The sequence below is a fragment of the Lepidochelys kempii genome, chromosome 7 (assembly GCF_965140285.1).
Source record: "Lepidochelys kempii isolate rLepKem1 chromosome 7, rLepKem1.hap1, whole genome shotgun sequence".
Lineage (NCBI taxonomy): Eukaryota > Metazoa > Chordata > Testudines > Cheloniidae > Lepidochelys > Lepidochelys kempii.
The window spans coordinates 104,260,783-104,280,583 of NC_136386.1; the positions used below are offsets into that span (position 1 = coordinate 104,260,783).

The 19,801-nt window shown below is 41.9% G+C and overlaps 1 protein-coding gene across 9 annotated transcripts in view; it reads right to left on the reverse strand.

The window, feature by feature from the left end:
- Positions 1-19,550, reverse strand: part of ZRANB1 (zinc finger RANBP2-type containing 1) — an 83,435-nt gene extending 63,885 nt beyond the window's left edge. For 2 of the 9 annotated variants that reach the window (XM_078853856.1, XM_073354105.2), the window contains exons 1-2: positions 11,334-11,556; positions 6,160-6,277 (exon numbers count right to left, since the gene is read on the reverse strand). The gene's annotated coding sequence lies outside the window, so the exon portion shown is untranslated. Of the gene's footprint in view, positions 1-6,159; positions 6,281-11,333; positions 11,557-13,369; positions 13,455-19,265 lie in introns of those variants that run through there. The other 7 variants (XM_073354106.2, XM_073354107.2, XM_073354108.2 and 4 more) reach the window with 7 other exon arrangements.
- Between the last annotated feature and the right edge of the window lie 251 nt (positions 19,551-19,801).

Below are 19,801 nucleotides of genomic sequence, written 5' to 3' on the forward strand. Positions count from 1 at the left end.
CTAGACTGTGAGGTTGCGGGTGGCCACTGCTGTTAACACTCCCCCCCACCCCCGAAGGGGGCAAGTGTGGATTTGGGGGCACTGCCGGAGGGCAGTGTCCTGAAGGGGACACCGTGAGCTGGGAGCAACATGGGTCGAGAAGCCAATAGAGGGCAAGACACGGACAGGACACCACCAGCAGAGGGTGCTCCGCACGGGACAGAGCTAATTCCCTGAGATGCCAGAGGGAGGCGCTGCGGTGGTGAGTCCCAAGCCTGTCACACATGGTCTAACCAACGAGGACCTGGAGTCTGGAGGAACACACAGTGGATTCCCAAAGGGCCACCGTTAGAATTGGTATGGTACCAGGGCCCCACCCCAAGACATCCTGTCCCTGGACATGCTTCTACAAGAATCACGATACCGAGATCTTGACTTACAAGAGGAAGAATGAGAACAGGCTCTTGATCCTGTGTAACAGGATATTATGCTTCAAGATCCCATCTCTGATTCTGAAGAGCAAGGCAGTGTAGTACACGAACCTGGACCAAAGAGGATGGATCTAGACTGTTCTCAGTGGTAGCAGATGACAGAACAAGGAGTAATGGTCTCAAGTTGCAGTGGGGGAGGTTTAGGTTGGATATTAGGAAAAAATTTTTTCATTAGGAGGGTGGTGAAGCACTGGAATGCATTACCTAGGGAGGTGGTGGAATCTCCTTCCTTAGACGTTTTTAAGATCAGGCTTGACAAAGCCCTGGCTGGGATGATTTAGTTGGGGACTGGTCCTGCTTTGAGCAGGCGGTTGGACTAGATGACCTCCTGAGGTCCCTTCCAACCCTGATATTCTATGACCGATGAGATGTGGTCAGTACCAGAGGAAATATCCAGCAGCTTTCCCACAGAAGGTACCATACACTTGCTCCGCTTCACTTTCAAGCTTCTGGAGTCCAATGGAACCTGCACACACCCAGAATCAGGGAGCAGCAAAAATGCGGGTACCAAAGGCGGCAGCACTAGGGCTTGTGAAATGGGGTGGGCATCTGAACTTCCCACTGCATCAGTGGGAAATCCAAGACTGAGAGGCAAAGGTGGTCCCCGGCCGTTCTGTAAGCTTCAGGTGTCACAGGTACCAAAAATGTAGGTGTAATACAGACAAAGTCAATGTAGAACAGGGGTCAGCAACCTATGGCACGCACACCAAAGGCGGCACGCGAACTGATTTTCAGTGGCACTCTGCCGCTCAGCCCAGGATCCCGGCCACCAACCCGGGGTCCCAGCTGCCAGCCCTGCTCAGCCCGCTGCCAGTCCCAGCCACTGGTCCAGGGGGCTCCGCTGCTGGCCTGGGGTCCTGGCCTCAGCCTGGCACTCTGCAACTGCCCGCAGCTGTCCTCCACTGGCCCAGCCTGGGGCAAGAGGCCACTGGGATATTTAAGTCCTCATTTGCTGCTTATATCAGGCCATGTGTGACACTGCACTGTGTTTGACCTTGTGCGTGCCCCTCTGTTGCCATTTTTCCCCCCATTGTAAGTTGAGGGGTACATTTGACAAAATGTCAGCTCCTGAGAAAGCAAAGTTAGATGTCTGTTCATTTCAGCCTTCTTGGACAGACATTTGGATTTATTCAAAAGAACCGTGCCGTTTGTGCTTTCTGTTGTGAAAGTGCTGTGTGTTGCACATCAAGTGTTCAATGACATTCTGAAATGAAGCACGAGAAAACCTTTCTTGACGAAGCAGACAAGACTGAATTGATTAAAAAGGCAGTAGCAGGATATGAGAAGCAAAGCAGTGTTTTTAAATGCTTAAGCGTAAGTAAAAATCAAGCTACCAAAGGAAGTTACAAGATTGCACAGTACATTGCAAAAAACAGATGGGGAAAATATATATATAAAAAAATATTTCTCAGCAGTTCGGAGGTTTTGTTCAATGATTTGCCAAATAAAGACACGATCATATCTAGAATATAAACTACCTGTCTCCGCCAGAACAGTTGAGAGACGCATAAGCAAAATGGCAGAAAACATTAACGAAAAGCAGACGAGACTGCATTAAAAGACACAGCAGTGTTTAGCGTTGCAGTTGATGACAGCGTGGATATAAACGACGTTCCACGTTTGGCAGTTGTTGCAAGATGTGCTTCTGATGAAATCTAAGAGGAGCTTTGTTGCCTAAAACCCCTGCATGGCACAACAAAGGGGTAAGATATAGTGGAAAGCTTTGTAAACCAATCTGAAGAATGAGGAGTTGACATCTGAAAAATATTTTGAGACACAACAGACGGTGCTCCTGCCATGGTCAGAAAACAGAAGGGATTTGTAAAGTTACTTGAAGATCAAATTGGTCGCCCAGTAGTCAAATTTCACTGTATCATCCATCAAGAAAACCTGTGTGCTAAAATTTCTAATTCAGAGCTTAATAATGTGATGAAAACAGTGGTGCAAATTGTCAATTGCCTTGTTGCTCTATCTGCTTTGACTGACTCCCAGAAGAGACGGACAGTGCTTATGACATTCCACTTCAGAGCAACATTTGGTGGCTAAGTCGTGGCAAGGTTTTGGTGCGCTTTGTAAACTGTTTTGATGCAATCAAGGCCTTTTAGTCAGAAAGGACAAAACTACTCCGAACTGGATGATGACAAATGGCTGTGTAAGCTCATGTTTCTAATTGACATCACCGCTCACCTAAACAAACTCAACCTCTGTCTCCAGGGTACCGGGCAAATGGTTCTGGATCTTTATGAAGCCTGGAAGGCATTTGTTAAACTAGCAGTTTTTCCTCGGGATATTCGAACTTCGACTTTCAAATTCAAATTCAATTTCAAAAGTTGAAATACTTCCAACACAAAGCTACCAATACATTGCACTGTCAGTGTCAATGAGATTGGAATGTACATGCAAGAACTGGAATCAGAATTTGACAGATTTGACAGATTTCAAGATTTCCAGTGATTTGGCCCAATGCTTTCTTTTCTAATTAAACCTGGAAAATTCAACGAAAGCGACTTGAATTTGTCTGTATTTCAGTGGATGGGTGTTTGAAGATTATGAAATGCAGCTCATTCAGTTAAAAAGCTCAACTGTGGGCATCAAAGTTTGGAGATCTGCGAAGTGCACTTGAAGCTACCGAGAGAGATCATGGGGCCTCTATTCTGACCTTCTGGATGTCCCTACCAGTGAAATTTAACTGTTTGAAGAAAACTGCATTTGCAATGCTTTCAGCATTTGGATCTAAATACCTGTGCGAACAGATATTTTCACACATGAAATCTGTCCTCTGTCCTTCTCAGAGCCAGTTAAGAACTGATCACTCAGAAGCCTGTGTGCAGTTTAAAGTACCCAAATACATGCCAGACATTGGAAAACTCAGCAACGAAAAGCAAGGGCAAGGATCACACTAAACTGATAAGATCTGCATTTTAATTTAATTTTAAATGAAGCTTCTTAGACATTTTAAAAAATTATTTACTTTACATACAATAGTTTAGTTATATAATATAGACTTAGACACCTTCTAAAAACATTAAAATGTATTACGGGCACATAAAACCTTAAATTTCAGTGAATAAATGAAGACTTGGTACAGCACTTCTGAAAGGTTGCCGACCCCTGATGTAGAATGCCCCAGCAATGGAGTTGATCTCAACAGTACCAAACAAGGTGCTAGAGTCAACAACACTATATTGTTAGAGGATGAATGAAATACTGCGGAGTGCCTATGTGGAGCAGGCTGAGCTCTAATCTTGGTACCAGATTTCTTCCTATGAGTCTCCATTGAGGACCTGGTTTTCAAAGAGGAAGAGGGCTTTTTCTGACTGGAGGAACTAAGTGTCCAACTTCTTATGGTGTTTATGCAATACAACAGAACACCTCCTCTTCGGTTCCCTCCAAGGGGAATCCACTGTCTCAGAGTACACTCTGAGACAGAGTCCAAGCCTCATATATGATGTTCCTGAGTGGAGCACACAGCTGACACCATCAGGTTATGCCAAAGTCAAACTTCCCAAATCATCTTAGTCTTAAACCTCCTTCAGACAGGACACTTATGTCTGACATGGCTCTCTCCTGAACACTTTAAACAACTATAATGAGGGTTGCTGATGTACAGAATTACTACAGCCAGAACAGCACTTAAATCCCAGATATTTAGGCATACCCCAGTACTGAGCTCAAAGTCGAGAGAAAAATGTATATAAAACAAAAAATTGCTAAAAAATACCTCACTATGAACAACTAAATACGTACAGAAAAAGTAGAAGTATCTTTCTCTAAGAGAAAGAGTGTAACAAGTGTACACACACTTTGACTGATCCCTGCAGTGAAAAGGAATGAGGGGGTCAGGGTGGCTCTGGCCCTTTTTACCCTGGGCTAGGAAGACAAGCATTGGGAGGGCTTTTTTAATAGTTCCACCTTAAATTCTGCAGTGTATTATTCCTAATGTAATATCTGGTTATTTGCTCTAAAGGTGTGTCTGACATTAAACATCCATATGAATGAACAAGCAAAGTGTCAGCTTTCTGAAACAGAATCTGGAAATGTTTGTCTGCACCTTGTTTACACCTCTCTTACAGAGGGAATGAGAGAACAATGAAACAAGCCCAAATGTATCTACTTTAAAGCAGCATAAAGAAATCAAAGAAAAACGAGGCAAAGTATGAACTCCTCTGACAGTCTGCAACAAATTGCGTATTTTCTCCAAGTCTTCAATTATTCACATTCATGGTAAAGTCATAATTTACACAAACTTTTCATTTTGCTCAACAAGCATTCTTCAGTTTTTTGTTTCAAAATTCACTATAAACTGAGGAATGTACCTGAAAACAAAATATCAATGGCTACTCCAATTCCAGATTTTTTACAATTACTATCTGATCCACGTTGGTGGCAGCCATTTTGCTGAAAAAATGCTGCAATCTGATGGCATTGTTATCCAAGAGCTCACTACAAGACTGAACCAGTTACCATCCTGCTTTTATAATGGTTGTACATTATACTTGAATTTTATACATAAACACAGTTTTTAAAAGCTTTTTTTTGATACAATTAAGATTAAAGCAGGATTTGGAACTTTCGCATGAGACCAAGGGAAGACTAAACCAGTTCCCTGTTGTGTAAAGTTAACTTATCAAAAAAACCTTTAAATAGGAAATAAAATTGTGTTCAGAAAACTATAATCATTAAGATTTTACAAAAAAATAAAGCAGCTGACTTGGGTTTATATTTGGCTTGTTCAGAACTGGTGTCTTCCATAACATCACTTTCAGCAAGATGGCTTCCACTACTACTATGCAGAGAAAGGTCTTCTCACACAAAAGAAAAAAAACAAAACTAGTAGTTTGCCTTAATGGTACAGCCTGAAAAATTCCTCAGCTTCATCAGCAATGTCCTGTTCTCATGCAGAAAACAACTCTAATCAAATGCAGGATCCAAGTAATTTGATACGTATACACTGGTGTTGCTCCTGCATTCATCTGCCTCACCATTCTATGCCCAACCATTTTCTGGAGAAAAAGGAATACAGCTTGGAAAGCAGAGCAACAAGAGAAGATCAAACAATGGATATTATATTTACAATAACCTATATAAGTTATGCATTATGCCACACAAGCATACAACCCCCCTAGAAAACAGTGTCCTCACTTAATAACTGGTTAATAGTAACTGCACAGTATTGTTGCATGAAGTGTATAAATGCATTTGCATAACAGGTGATATTCTTTTCCACAACCGTCCTTCCCCAAAAAAAAAAAAAAAATGTGGCAAACTTCCTACAATTTGAAATGATGACATGATATTTTCCAATCCCTTTACATATCTACTAGTCTATTACAAATAATAGTCCCCTATATATTTACTGGCCATTAGTCTATAACCTAATATTTTAAGTTCTTATATGTTGAATAAATATTAAATATTTTTTTAAAAGCTATGAACATTAAAATTTGTGACAAGCAAAGAAATTCTAAGTTAAGGGCTGTGTCAAGTTAAAGTAACACATGTTTCAAAGACAGTCTCATCATAGGACACTTACAGGCCTGAATTCAGATCATTTTAGATGTTTCTTGATACTGTAAAAATTACATCAGCTCTAAAAGAAGAGCTGCAATATAAATTAAAGCCCAATATTTATCTGGGAAACACAAAGGACTGATATGAGCGTGTTTCCTCGCATCACATATAGGCATACCATGCTATTCTTCAGCTTTGCCAGCTGGCCCCATTCTTGAGCACTAGCATTTGTGAGGTCCACACAAATCCTGTTCCACAAAAGAGTCAAGTCCAGGATTCTTGTAAATTGCAATATCCTGCTGGCAGGAAGCATGAGAGGATAGTATACCCATACAAAAGCATGCAAAACAAAACAAGCAGCTGGTCTGTTTATTTTCAGATTTACAAGTTCTCTCAGAAACCCCTTCATGTTGTTTAACAGTTTATTTTCTCTCTGAAACGTGTCAATATTGCATGTGTCCAAGAAGCCTTACTAAATGTTGAGCTATTAATGTTTAATATACTATTAGAAACTGTTCTGAACACCACAACAATTTGCTGTTTCTCTACATGAATCAAATGCTATACTTAACTTTTTTTTTAACTAAAATTCTTCTTTTTGTTGGTTTCAGAGTAGCAGCCGTGTTAGTCTGTATCCGCAAAGAGAACAGGAGTACTTGTGGCACCTTAGAGACTAACAAGTTTATTAGAGCATAGGCTTTCGTGGGCTACAGCCCACTTCATCGGATGCATAGAATGGAACATATAGTAAGATACATATTTGTGTGTACACACACACACACAAATAAGTTGGAAGTTACCATACAAACTGTGAGAGGCTAATTAGTTAAGATGAGCTATTATCAGCAGGAGAAAAAAAAAAAACTTTTGTAGTGGTAATCAAGATGGTCCATTTAGACAGTTGACAAGAAGGTGTGAGGATACTTAAGGAAATAGATTCAATATGTGTACTGACCCAGCCACTCCCAGTCTTTATTTAAACCCAAGTTAATGGTATCTAGTTTGCATATTAATCCAAGCTCTGCAGTTTCTTGTTGGAGTCTGTTTTTGAAGCTTTTCTGTTGCAAAATTGCCACCCTTAAATCTTTTACTGAGTGGCCAGAGAGGTTGAAGTGTTCTCCTACTGGTTTTTGAATGTTATGATTCCTGATGTCAGATTTGTGTCCATTTATTCTTTTGCGTAGAGACTGTCTGGTTTGGCCAATGTACATGGCAGAGGGGCATTGCTGGCACATATCACATTGGCAGATGTGCAGGTGAACGAGCCATTTACAACACAAACTTTGCTTCTATACAAAGGAAAAAGGACACTGAACTATCTAAACTACTACATGCCACAAGGAGCCACAACAGTGGTTCCCTTAACCCACCCAACAATATTGTTAATCTTTCCAGCTATACTCTTAGCCCGGCAGAAGAATCTGTCGTATCTCGGGGCCTCTCCTTTTCTCCCTCCACACACAAGAACATAATACAGTTCTGTGGTGACCTCGAATCCTATTTTCGACATCTCCGACTCAAAGAATATTCCCAGCATACCTCTGAACAACATACTAACCCACAGAATCTTTCCTACCAACACTACAAAAAAAAAAGGATTCTGCGTGGACTCCTCCTAAAGGTCAAAACAACGGACTGGACTTCTACATAGATTGCTTCCGTCAACGTGCACGGGCTGAAATTGTGGAAAAGCAGCATCACTTGCCCCATAACCTCAGCCGTGCTGAACACAACGCCATCAGCCGCCACAGGAACAACTCTGACATCATAATCAAAAAGGCTGACAAAGGAGGTGCTGTCATCATGAATAAGTTGGAATATGAACAAGAGGCTGCTAGGCAACTCTCTGACTCCACATTCTACAGGCCATTATCCTCTGATCCCACTGAGGATTACCAAAAGAAACTACACCATCCGCTCAAGAAACTCCCTGAAAAAGCACAGAAACAGATCTGTGCAGACACATGTCTAGAACCCCGACCAGGGGTATTCTCTCTCTTCCCAAGATCCATAAACCTGGAAATCCTGGATGCCCCATCATCTCAGGCATTGGCACCCTGACAGGAGGATTGTCTGGCTACGTGGACTCTCTCCTCAGGCCCTACGCTACCAGCACTCCCAGCTATCTTCAAGATACCACTGGACTTCCTGAGGAAACTACAATCCATCGGCGATCTTCCAGAAAACACCATCCTGGCCACTATGGATGTGGAAGCCCTTTACACCAACATTCCACACAAAGATGGACTACAAGCTATCAGGAACAGTATCCCCGATAATGTCACGGCAAACCTGGTGGCTGAACTTTGACTTTGTCCTCACCCATAACTATTTCACATTTGGGGACAATGTATACCTTCAAATCAGCGGCACTGCTATGGGTACCCGCATGGCCCCACGGTATGCCAACATTTTTATGGCTGACTGAGAACGCTTCCTTAGCTCTTGTCCCCTAATGCCCCTGCTCTACTTGCGCTACATTGATGACATCTTCATCATCGGGACCCATGGAAAAGAAGCCCTTGAGAAATTCCACCATGATTTCAACAATTTCCATCCCACCATCAACCTCAGCCTAGACCAATCCACACAAGCGGTCCATTTCCTGGAAATTACTGTGCTAATAAGCGATGGTCACATAAACACCACCCTAGATGATACAACCGCATTTGCTCCAATCCCTAATACAGAGACAAACACCTACAAGATTTCTATCAAGTGTTCTTAAAACTACAATACCCACCTGCTGAAGTGAAAAAACAGACTGACAGAGCCAGACGAGTACCCAGAAGTCACCTACTACAGGACAGGCCCAACAAAGAAAATAACCGAATGCCACTAGCTGTCACCTTCAGCCCCCAGCTAAAACCTCTCCAGCGCATCAAAGATTTACAGCCTATCCTGAAAAATGATCCCTCACTGACACAGATCTTGGGAGACAGACCAGTCCTCGCTTACAGACAGCCCCCCAACCTGAAGCAAATACTCACCAGCAACCACACACCACACAACAAAAACACTAACCCAGGAACCTATCCTTGCAACAAAGCCCGATGCCAACTCTGTCCACATATCTATTCAAGTGACACCATCATGGGACCTAATCACATCAGCCACACTATCAGAGGCTCGTTCACCTGCACCTCTACCAATGTGATATATGCCATCATGTGCCAGCAATGCCTCTCTGCCATGTACACTATCCAAACCGGACAGTCTCTACACAAAAGAATGGACACAAATCTGACATCAGGAATCATAACATTCCAAAACCGGTAAGAGAACACTTCAACCTCTCTGGCGACTCAGTAAAAGATTTAAGGGTGGCAATTTTGCAACAGAAAAGCTTCAAAAACAGACTCCAACGAGAAACTGCTGAGCTTGAATTAATATACAAACTAGATACTACAAAGTTTTTCTCTCCTGCTGATAATAGCTCATCTTAACTAATTAGCCTCTCATAGTTTGCATAGTAACTTCCAACTTATCTGTATATATCTTACTATATATGTTCCATTTTATGCATCCGATGAAGTGGGCTGTAGCCCACAAAAGCTTATGCTCTAATAAATTTGTTAGTCTCCAAGGTGCCACAAGTACTCCGGTTCTTTATGTTGGTTATTCTTCCAACATGGAATTTGCTGATTGTTTTCTTTTCTTGCTCACTACCTTTAGAGTTAGCGTTCTTTTTTATATTTTTCTGTGTCCACACTGGCCCTGCTGGAGTGGCAAATTAGCGTTAGCAAAAAGGATAACTCAGCATGAGCCTCAGCAGGGAAATAAATTATACTATATGCAAACCTTCAGATTTCACAGAAAATAGCAACTCCATTGGCTATCCAAATAAGTGACCACACTTCTAGCATACTGATAGCGTGAACACGATAATCTCATCACATCAGCATTGAATCTCTGCAACAGCAGCAATTTTATATTATAATAAAGGAGGGATTATTGCAGAGCACAATCTAGAATTACGTTCTACATTAATATGAATACAACGAAGCAAGGAATTGAGCAAGTTAGTGTAGTTCACTTGTTTGTTTTAAAACAGATCATCTTATTTAAAAGAGAATGCAAATATAGTATTAAATGTTGCTTTTCCTAAATAAACTAACAGTTAATGTGTATATCTTTAGTGATTGTTTGGCCTGTATGTTTGAGGAAAAAAAATATCCTTTCCATTTTAAAAGAGAGCTGTTCTAAGCAAAAAACTAAGGCTGTCAATTACAGCAGACCCTTCCTAGAACACAGGATTCGGGATCCATGCACGGTACCGCGTTAACATGGGGACGGCGTTATAGCGGGGACCGCATTAAAATGAATTCCAATTAAATTAGTTAAAATTTGGGATCCATGGCCGCAACCGCGTTATACATGAATTCGCGCTATATAGACGCGTGTTCTAGCGAGGGTCCACTGTAATTGCAGTTAACACCTGCAATTAACTGAAAACAAATTTTTTAAACACATTAAATTGCATACCTCTGGCCGGAGAGGGAGGCATCAGCACTCCCTGCTGGTTTAGAGGCCCGTGCCTCCCGCCGGGCTGGAGGTAGGGGTGGGGGGGGGGGGGGGTCACAATTTTTTCCTCACAGGGGAGGGGGTGAGGAGTGCATAATTTTATTTTTTTTTTTTTTATTCCAAATGGGGTCGCCAGCACAAAAAAAAAGTTTGTGAAACACTGCCACAGAGAACAGGGGCCTGGCAAGCTCAGCATCCCTGTACCAGCCTCACCTCCCCTGCTGCATGTCGAGGCCCTTAGGTAAAATCCACCCTTCCTTGCAAACAGGGGCTCACTCAGCTGAAGGGAGTTCTATAATAATTTATTATTATTATTCTGCATTTGAAAGTTCAACTTTCATCATAAAGAGATTGCACTACAGTGCTTGTATGAGGTGAATTGAAATACTATTTCTCTTATCGTTTTTACAATGCAAATATTCGTAATAAAAAATATAAAGTGAGCACTGTACACTTTGTATTCTGTGTTGTAATTGAAATCAATATATTTGAAAATATAGAAAACATCCAAAAATATTTAAATAAATGCTATTCTATTATTGTTTAACAGTGCGATTAATCGTGAAACTTTTTTTAATCACTTGACAAGCTCTACAAAAACAAAAAATGTTCAGAGTGCAGCAAGTGATCTGCCAACATTTCTCTTTGGCAACAAGTTTATATAGCACTGTTTTACTGTCTTTTAATATAATATAGTAAAACTTTGTAATTACACACTAGCAACTGAGACAAGCACTTCAGAGTTAAATATTATTAATCAATAAGTAAGCAATACAGACCCCCCCTTCTCTAAACTATTGTCCAATATCTTGAGTAGATTTGTCTCACCTATCAAAGGGCCAGATCCTTCTTCACTGAAGTCAATGGGTGTAGGCCCCTAGATTATTAATAAATAAAACTGAAAATTAGGACTGTCAATTAATAGCAGTTAACTCACACATTAACTCAAAAAAATTAATTGCAACTAATCGCAGTTTTAATCACACAAACAATAGAATACCAATATTTTGGATGTTTTTCTACATTTTCAAATATATTGATTTCTATTGCAACTCAATACAAAGTGTAAAGTGCTCACATTTTTATTACAAATATTTGCATGGTAAAAATGATAAACAAAAGGAATAGTATTTTTCATTTCATCTCATACAAGTACCGTGCAACTTACAAATGTAGATTTTTTTTGTGTTATATAACTGCACTCAAAAACAAAACAATGTAAAAGTTTAGAGCCTACAAGTCCACTCAGTCCTACTTCTTGTTCAGCCAATCGCTAAGAGAAACAAGTTTGTTTACATTTACGGGAGATAATGCTGCCCACTTCTTATTTACTATGTCACCTGAAAGTGAGAACAGGTGTTCGCATGGCACTTTTGTAGCCGACACTGCAAGGTATTTAAGTGCCAAATATGCTAAACATTTGTATGCCCCTTCATGCTTCGGCCACCATTCCAGAGGAGATGCTTCCATGCTGAGGATGCTAGTTAAACTAATTTGTTAATTAAATTCTGACTGAACTCCTTGGGGGAGAAGAGTATGTCTCCTGCTCTGTTTTACTCGTATTCTGCCATTTACTTCATGTTGTAGCAGTCTCAGATACAGGGGTGAAAGAAAGAAGACAGACTTACTGGTACAGGGGCCCGGCGCTGGGCCCTTGTAAGGGGCGGGGCTAGGAGTCAGCCTCCCCCAGCCTATACCACCTGGGGCTCCGGCAGCTATTTAAAAGGACCCGGGGCTCCGGCCGCTGCCAAGGTAACAATGGCAGCGGTGGCCAGAAGCACCAGGCCCTTTTAAATCACTTGGCCCAGAGGCAGCTGCCCCTTCCCCACCCCATGTCGGCGGCCCAAGGAGGGGGTGTTTACCTTAGGCATGGGAGGGGACATTAAAGCCAAACCTTTATGAAAATTAAATAAAACCACCTCAACTTGTAAGCAAGCCAAAGCAAGTGCACTTTTTTACGGCAAATCACTCTAGCAGTCTGATATTTTGCGATTATGCTCACCATATTACATTACAACAAGGATTAGTTTAACAAAAATATGTTACAGGAAGTACCAAAAAATAGATCAGTTATTATGCTCGCTTTCCTCGAAGTTCCTTATGAGGAAGGCTGGAGTGATCAGTTATAGAACAAAAAATAAGTACTATGCACCAATGTCCACACCTGGTCCTTATTCTGCAATTGCCTCTGTCTGTATTACATTGACTCCAGTCGACAATCTTTCATGATGCAGGGTAGGATTTAATAGATGTGGAATTTGATCCCTTCGTGCTTTTTTTAAATGTATTTAATGTTAAAAAAAAAACAGCACACACAATGAAATCATTTGTCCCCGAAAGCAACTGCTGGTTATTTGTCACGTGGGGAGAAGAAACTCATTTGGAGGCTGCAGTTGTCAGTTCAGGAAGTAAAGGCCCCATCCCACCCCTTTCTTCTTTGGATACATGCATAACCTGCAAGAATTCAGTAGAGACGAGGCCACCCCCAGCAAACTAATTTAAGTCCTCCAATCCTTATCCCACTGAGAATCGTAGCCACTGGATTCACAGGGGCAGAGAGAGAGAGTATTCTCATGATCTGGCTCCCATGCCTAAGGTAAACAGAGCCATAAAGGGGCACAGTCAGGTCAAATTTACCCCAAAATTTAGGTTTTGTAAAGATAAAACTTCTACAAAACCCAAGACAAAATAGTAATTACCAAAATAATTGAAACTGGTGTGATTATGTAGTGTTATTCTGACAAATAAAATTTTCAGGATTTTGCAGAATTTTAAAATACTGTGTGCAGAATGCCCCGAGTAGTAATGTGCAATCTTCTGTAACCCCAAGATCCTTTTCAGTGGTACTATCTCTTAGTTATTACCTGAGCCACTAGCGATTATCGTTGAAAAGTCATGGAAGATGGAAGCGATTCCAGACGACTGGAAGAGGGCAAACATAGTGCCAATCTATACAAAGGGAAATAAGGACAACCCGGGGAATTACAGACCAGTCAGCTTAACTTCAATACCCGGAGAGATAATGGATCAAATAATTAAGCAAATAATTAAGCAATCAATTTGTGAACACCTAGAAGAAAATAAGGTGATAAGTAATGGTCAGCATGGATTTGTCAAGAACAAATTGTGTCAAATCAACCTAATAGCTTTTTCTGACAGGGTAACAAGCCTTGTGGATTGTGTGTGTGTGTGGGGGGGGGGGGGGGGGGGGGGGGGGGGGGGGAGCGGAGTGGTAGAATCATAAAATATCAGGGTTGGAAGGGACCTCAGGAGGTCATCTAGTCCAACCCCCTGCTCAAAGCAGGACCAATCCCCAATTTTTGCCCCAGATCCCAAATGGCCCCCTCAAGGATTGAACTCACAACCCTGGTAGATGTGTTATATCTTGACTTTAATAAGGCTTTTGATACTCTGTCTCATAAACTAGGGAAATACAACCTAGATGGAGCTATGATAAGGTGAGTGCATAACTTGTTGGAAAACCATTCCCAAATAATAGTTATGAATGATGCACAGTCAAGCTGGAAGGTCATATCAAGTTTGCGGAGGATATCAAGCTGAGAGAGGTTCCAAGTGCTTTGGAAGATAGTATGAAAATTCAAAATGATCTAGACAAACTGGAGAAATGGTCCGAAGAAAACAGGATGAAATTCAAAGTACTTCACTTAGGAAGGAATAATCAGTTGCACACACACACAAAATGGGAATGACTGCCTAGGAAGGACTACTGCAGAAAGGAATCTGGGAGTTATAATGGATCACAAGCTATATATGAGTCAACAGCATAACACTGTTGCAATAATTCTGAGTTGTATTAGCAGGAGTGTTGTAAGCAAGACACAGTAAATAATTCTTCCACTCTACTCAGTGCTGATTAGGCCCCAACTAGAGTATTGTTTACAGTTCTGGGTGCCACACTTCAGAGAGATGTGGACAAACTGAAGTCAGTCCAGAGTAGAGCAACAAAAATGATAAAAGGTCTAGAAAACATGACTTGTGAGGGAGGATTGAAAATATTTGTTTGTTTAGTCTGGAGAAGAGAAGACTGAGGGGGGACATGGTAACAGTTTTCAAGTACATAAAATGTTACAAGGAAGAGGGGGAAAAAAATGTTCTCCGTAACCTCGGAGGATAGCAGAAGCAGCAATGAGCTTAAATTGCAGCAAGAGCGGCTGAGGTTGGACATTAGGAAAAACCTCCTGTCAGGGTGGTTAAACACTGGAATAAACTGCCTAGGGAGGTTGTAGAATCTGCATCAGTGGAGATTTTTAAGAGTAGGTTAGACAAACACCTGTCAGGGATGGTCACTCTAGACAACACTTGGTCCTGCCATTAGTACAGTAGATTGGACTAGCAGACCTCTCGAAGGCCCTTCCAATCCTATTATTCTTGTAATCTTCCTTAAAACACATAGGAAGTGTAAAATAAAAGCAACTGAAGAGCAATTTTATAGAGTGCTTTTTTTCTGTATCATGGTAAGAAAAAAAAAGTGCTACCATTAGGACATTCAAAATATTACTAGCCATCAGAATATTTTATTTAACTCTTGTACCATTTTATTAAATTTTGCATAAATCACTGCAAAAATTATAGGACCATTTTAAATTATTTTCACAGATTATTTGTAATGGGATCTTATGCTGAAAAGGAAATTCTCTCTCAAGCCATGAACAAAAGCTCTATCAAGAAAATAAGTAAACAAGTAAGATCTTAAATTTAACAGAGCAAGTGATTCCAATATCTGGATTCCCTACATATCAAAACGGCAACTACTTTGACAAAAATGTATAAAAAGGAAGTGTTAGAATGTTATTAATACAAGTTAAATGTCTAATATAAATTATGCTTGGGATTGTGATTAAAAACAAAACTTCATCTTGTAAAAGTACAACATATTCAACTCAAACATCACCACAAACTAAGCAATTATCTGCTATTTAACTGATTTTACCAAGCAATGCCATTTGACAAGTGATGCAGTAAGGTCATCACCAGTTGTGTAAAACATCATAACTGATATTTATTTTTGCACCCATTCTCCCATCATTTGTAGCACCCATTTAAAAAGCTAAAATGAAGACTTTGATAACTACAGAATTGTTCCCTTCTAGTTTCCCTGTACTAGTTTATTTACTGTTTCCAAATACAACTAAAGTTTAGTTCCATTTTAAATTGTTACTGCACCAATTAAGATGCAGCCTACTTGTTTACAGAATTCTTTAGCAAATAGCTGGTGTTTTAGCAATTTGTTAGGAAACATGATACTGTATTAGTAGAATTGGTGAGAAAAAGAGTAAACTGGTTAGCTACCCTGCAGATCTAGCAGCAGTTTAATTATTGCACGAACATCAATGATGATGCAGTACAAAGAAAGATGATTTAGCATACAGTGCTATACAAGAAGAAATAGTTTAATAGTCATTGTAATTTCAGCTCTATCCAAAAGCAAGATGTGGGAGATGAAGATAGAAGAAATAATTAAAAAAAAGTCAAGCTGGATGCAGGCATTAAACATGGAGAGGACAAGTAAGTTAAGCTGATACCACACTAAGATACTTGGTAAAATTCACATGAATTTTAAGCATTAGCAAGGGTACACCTAACTTGAATATATTTAAACAAAACCTAAATTCCTACAGATTCAATATTTAAGCTAAAAAGGAAACATGTTAATGAGTATAAACCTGTAAACAAATACAGGTTCCTAGTGCGAAAGTAGGAAAGGTGGCCAAGATTGTTTCCTCCCAGTAAGAATCCTAAAATTACAAGCTGAACACCACAAGTCAGAGCTGCCTTGAATAGACAAATCTAAACTAACTTTGCTCTCTTCACCACCTTCAGAGTTGTGAGTCAGTCACTTCCTGATGTATCATTCTAAAATGTGCCATACAGAGACAACACAACTAATAAAATGCTTCTAATGGAGGACACACTCCATCTATTTTATATATTGTTTAAGGACCTGAGATATAAATTAAGTATAACTCATACTTCAAATTAAGGCTTTTCCATGATGAACTATTGTCCAGGAGTTCTAACATGCATCCATAGTCACTCAAGGATAAAATTTGGGTATGTTGTTTTGACCCAGAAGTATTTTTAACCAATGTCTCTAAAAGTCCACTTTGAGCTATGTTTCTGTATCAAGTGCATAAAAGGAGTGGTTTCTAACTATTTAGTGTTCCTGTTTACTTTAAAATACCTTCATTTTATTAAAAATGTAATATTGTAGACCACTCTCCAATAACGAGGGACCAGTGTATTTGCAAATCCAGGGGCTGAGAGGGGACCATGGTTTTTTCATTTAGAGAAGCGGCTACCAGCATTTCAACAAATCCTTTCTTCAAAACAATTACACTATATAGCTGAAGCTTCCAAAAGCCTGTGAGCTGAAACAGATGCAGAAATGTTATTCCAGTCCAGCACTGTGACAAAACTAAATTTTATGATTTTACATCAACATGTATAAGTTAAAAACATCTGCAGATATTAGACTGCAGACGAGGAGACACCAACTCAGTTACTGGTCTCCCACTTCCATAGCTAGAAGATGCTGGGGGATGACTCATGTTACTCTACCATACCGCAACCCCACTGGATGATTACTGAACAATACTAATGCGTTTCAATGTCCTCTTTCACCATTATCGAAGTCAATTTTGAGTCTCTAATAGTTTAAGTGCTGAATAAACCAAAGGAAGAAGTGCCTCCTGAATTACACTTTCGGGGTTCTGAATACAATTATACTAACAAAAAAAAAAAAGGTTAATTTCTGCAGTGGACAACTCTGCATGCAACTGATATCGCACACAAAAAAGCTGAGAGGTGAGAATTAGTGTATGCTGTCACAAGACAAATTACTGTGTCCCTAAATACACATCTGCATACTAGATTAACTGCTTAAAGATTCACATTTTAAAGATTCAGGTATTGTTCCAATAAAAAAGAAACACTACTGTTCAAAATGGCAATTCTCAAAAATTCTAGAACAGTTATTTTCTTCATTGATATCACTGAAAGTCACCGTGCTAGTAAAAAGGTCTTAGCAGCTGTGTTGTGTCTGCCAGGCAGGAGACCCAGATTCTACATCTGCAATCATATTAACACCATCTAGTCCTGAGGAGGTAGCTGGGACTAATCAGGATGAGGTGTGTTCAGAATCTGGATTGAAGAATGAGAGACAGTGCCTTGCATCACTCAAAGTTAACCACCTACAACTGTTCACAGAGTTGCATTAACGCACCCCAGAGAGGGTTGTATAGTTCATCTTTATCAGCAAGCTTGTTGGTACCATGTAGGGCTTTGAAGGTAGAGAAGGTCCTGAGGAGCCCCCCTCAAACTGAATATCAGAAGATTATCTTATAGTCTATTAATAAGAACGATTTCAGTTAATAAATTAAAAAGAATTCAGAAATATTTCAGATCCTGTTTGGACTATGGTTTATCTTCGTACATCACCACCACAAATGCTTTATACGACTTGGTACTATATGTTCAACATTAACTATGGATAACCTACTGTCTATAACACATGTGCAAACAAGTAATTCACAACATGCAGGCGGTTTCTGTAGTACAGAAGTAAAGACTTGTCTAGAAAAAAATGGGGGGGGGGAATAAACGGGAGTCAGGAGACCTATGATCTCATTCCTGTAGATCTCGGTACTGCAGATGTTTGGAGAGCAGCAAAATAAGGAGAGTTTCCTGGCTCTCCCTGTTTAACAGTCTTGTCATTTGAATATAGCTTTTAAATTGTCTGATATAGCGCTTTTGGGTGTAGTGATAAACTCTGCATATAGCAGTGTACAAATAAACCTTCCTTCAGGGAATGGTTACTGCAGAAGCAAATTCCTGATTTCCAATGGAGAAGTGAACACTATTCAAACTAGGATACAAGTTAATGGAGACACAAACAATAAAGTAAAAACAAGATTTAGATATTAATACGTGGAATTCAAAAGCCTTACGGGCAGAAGATGCACTATACGTCTCCGTTTAAGTAAGCTGGGGTCATCCTCCGACTATAAAAACACCCAACCTAGTTCACGTCGCAGGTATTTCTACACCAGTAAACAAACAAGCCAACTGCAGTAGCACCGTCTCTCCGGAGCGGGTGCATGGATCCCCTCAGCAGGCCGTGACGGAGGGCGGCCAGGGGAGGACATGCAAGCAACGTTCTCACCCTTTTCCACACCGTGACTCCATGTTACGGGAGAAAAAGTTTCAGGAGTCCCCCCGAACCACAAGGAAAGGGAAGGCGGCCGCAGCCCCCCACAACTCAACGCACGGGCTACGACCTGCCCTGCCGGACCTGAGGGGAGGCAGCCCCGGCTCAGCCCGAGCAGCGCTGGCTCTGGGGGCGGGATGGGACTCCCCTAGGTCGCTCACGGTGGGGAACCGACTAGGGCAGCAAGGGCCCTGCTGGGGGAGGGGCCGATTAGCGCCCCCCCCCCGATCGTTAAAGGGGCGCGAGGAAAGGGGGAGGAGCTAAGAAGGGGGCACCCAGCGACAGGAAGTTCCGTCCGTGGCGATGATCCCGGGGGGGAAGGGGGGGGGGGAGGTCCCTGGCCTAAGTGTCCCGCAGGGCTGGGAGATTTCTCCCCAGAAGGCAGCCAGGCGGCTGGGGGAGAGAGGCCCCCCGCCCCGGGTGTCGGTGGGAGAGCGGGGCCTTGGGCGGCAGTTTCCAAAGGAGCCGCCGGTGGGTGGCCCAGAGGGGAATTGCTCTTAGTTGGGGGGGGGGGGGGGAGAAGGTTGCCTTACCCCGCAGCGCCGCCTGCTCCCGGATCCGTCCCTCAGACACTAGGCGGTGCAAGCAGCCCCCCGCGCCCCCCACCAACCCCCCGCCCCGCTGGCTGCGGCTCCCCGCTCAGGACATGGTCTCTCCCGGCCTAGCTAGCTCGCTCGGCCGCGGGCGCTCCCACTCGGCGCAGCCGGGGGGAATATGCAGCCCCAGACTCCCAAATCCTCTAATGGCGGCGGCTAGAGCGGCCCAAAGCAAAATAAATCCCCATACGGCAGAGGGCTCTCACGTCAGCGAGCCCGCACCCCTGCGGCATGCTCATTGGCGGAAAGCACCCCGTCCGCCTAGCCAATGCGAGAGCGCCTCTTTGGGAAGAACCGGTGATGTCATCCCCTGCCTCTGTGAGGATGCGGGTGTTCTCCCCTCCCCCATACACAACCGGAGAGCGGCTCTTTCTCCACCCACCAGCCCGGAGAGAGAGCCCCGCCTTCTCTCAGAGAGGCAGACCCTCCCCTCCCCCATCGGCTCCTCCCCCACTAATTCACAGAGCTTCTCC